The 2,655-nt window shown below is 29.0% G+C and overlaps 1 non-coding gene across 1 annotated transcript; it reads left to right on the forward strand.

Annotated features, from left to right (window-relative positions):
- The first annotated feature begins 1,950 nt into the window (after positions 1-1,950).
- Positions 1,951-2,057, forward strand: LOC142504678 (small nucleolar RNA R71). Its single transcript, XR_012804303.1, has one exon. It is a non-coding gene; the product is annotated as a small nucleolar RNA R71 (small nucleolar RNA).
- Positions 2,058-2,655: the final 598 nt, after the last annotated feature.

Consider the following 2,655-nt stretch of genomic DNA (forward strand, 5'->3'; position numbering starts at 1 on the left):
TATATCTTTCAAAGTCCATCCAATTGCATTTTTATATTTTTTAAGTAAGATAATTAAATCTTCTTCTTTATTTGGTAAAAGAGTGGAAGAAATTACAACATGGCATGTTTTATTTTCACTAAGAAATACATATTTCAATTCTAATGGTAAAACTTTTAATTCAAGTTTTGTATTATCATCTTCTTTAAAATTATTTTCAGACACAAAACTTTCAATTGAAAAAACTTCAAATTTTTGATTTTCTTCTTGTATATTTTCTTCCACAATTGTTTCTAGTTCATTATTATATTCATTTTCATTTATACTTGGTTGTTTACATAAATTGAACACATTAAGTTCTAGAGTCATATTTCCAAAAGACAATTTCATTATTCCATTTCGACAATTAATTAAAGCATTTGAAGTTGCTAGAAATGGTAGTCCCAATATTACTGGAATTTCATTATGTACTTCTATTGGCTGTGTATCCAAGACAATAAAATCTACAGAATATATGAATTTATCAACTTAAACCAACACATCTTCTACAATACCTCTAGGTATTTTGATTGACCTATCCGCCAGTAAGAGAGTAACAGAAGTGGGTTTTAATTCACCTAAATTAAGTTTTTCATAAACTGAATAAGGAAGTAAATTCACACATGCTCCCAAATCTAACAAAGTTTTTTTAATTTTATTTTCTCCAATAATACATGAAATTGTTGAACAACCAGGATCTTTATATTTTAAACTTGAATTATTTTGTAGAATAGAACTTACTTGTTCAGCCAAGAATGCTTTCTTTTTCACATGCAATTTTCTCTTCACAGTACATAAGTCTTTTAAAAATTTTGCATAGGAAGGTACTTGTTTAATAGCATCTAATAATGGAATATTTATCTTTACTTGTTTAAGAACTTCATAGATATCAGAATCATTTTTTTGTTTTTTATGATTTGTTAATGCATGAGGAAATGGTGGAGGTTTATTTGACTCATTTACTATTTCAGATGATTTATCATTAACCATATTATTTTTAGAATTTAAGGTATCATCATTTTCAAAAGTATCAGGATTATCATCCTTACTCTTTGATTTTAAATTATCCTTGTTTTCATTACTATATGGATCATTAACTATTTTACCACTTCTAAGGGTAATAACAGATTTTATTTGATCAATTTTTTCATTTTTTAATTCTTGATTTTGATTTTTAGGATTAGGTTGAGGTTGAGATGAAAATTTTCTTTTCTCATGAATATTAAGTGCAGATGCAAATTTTGCAAGAGTTTCTTTCAAATCACTCATAGATTGACTGTTTTGAATATTGATAGACTCTTGCTTTTGGATAAATGCATGAATTACATCTTCAAAGTTTTTTCTTGGAGGTGTAACATAAGGAATATAACCTTGATGATTTTGGTTATTTTGAAAATATTGTTGTGAGGGTTGTGCATTATTATCATTCCTCCAACTAAAATTAGGATGATTTTTCCATCCAAGATTATATGATTGTGAAAAAGGATCTAATATTGGTTTTTTATAATTGTTAACATAATTTGCTTGTTCATGGAGACATTCTTTAAATGAAGGTAATGTTGGACAATCTTTTGTAGAATGATCATGTGTATCACATTAATGACAAACAATTTCTTGAACACTTTTTAATTGACCACTCTTATTCATTTCTAATGACTCAATTTTTCTTGCTAAAGATGCAATTTTAGCTTGAATATCTGTATCGTCTTTAAGATTATAGATATCACATCCCCATTTGTTGAACTATTGATTTTAGTAGTTGGTGGTTCTATTATGCTTATATTATCCCAATTTTGAGCATTTTCTGCTAATGAATCCAAATACTCCATTGCTTCATTTGGGATTTTATCTTCAAAAGTTCCATTACACATGAATTCTATCATTTGCCTATCTTTAGGTATAACATTCATAAAAGTGAGAAACTATTCTCCATGACCATGATGTGGGCATGTATTAAGTAATTCTTTATATCGATCCCAACATTGATAAAATGTTTCTCCTTGTTTTTGAGAAAAAGTTGTAATTTGTCTTTTAAAAGAGTTTGTTCTATGGGAAGGGAAATTTTTTTTGAGAAATTGTTGTTGCATTTCTTCCCATGATCTTATTGAACTTGATCTTAAATTTTGTAGCCATGTTTTAGCTTTATCTTTTAAAGAAAAGGGAAAAGCTTTAATCGAACTATATCTGTTGAGGATCGGGTTGAGTTTAGAAAGGGGGGTTGAATAAACTCAACGGCAAACTTAACCGATTTTTCGGAATGATGTGCTAGAGTCCTGTTAAAGATACTAGCAGATTCTTGTTCAAGTTTAAAGACCAGCAGATCACAAGATAATGTGCGGAAACGATCTGTTGGTTAGTAGGTGAAAAATAGTGAAACAGAAAAACAGTAGATGGCACAAGGTTTGTTTCTGGAAGTTCGAAGATGAATCTTCTACGTCTCCCTTTCTTCTGTTTCCAGAAGGTATCACTAAAAGACTTTGGTGAATACAATACAACAGTTGTACACACCCACTTCAACAGGACTTACCCTTCGCCTATCGAAACTCTTAATTTTACAACTCAACTTCTTGAATGATCTTAAGTTCTGGAAAAGACTCTTTTCCAGTTACAAATTCTTCTATCAATGAAATAGTGAAG

Source organism: Primulina tabacum, chromosome 9, assembly GCF_025594145.1.
Source record: "Primulina tabacum isolate GXHZ01 chromosome 9, ASM2559414v2, whole genome shotgun sequence".
Classification (NCBI taxonomy): Eukaryota; Viridiplantae; Streptophyta; class Magnoliopsida; order Lamiales; family Gesneriaceae; genus Primulina; species Primulina tabacum.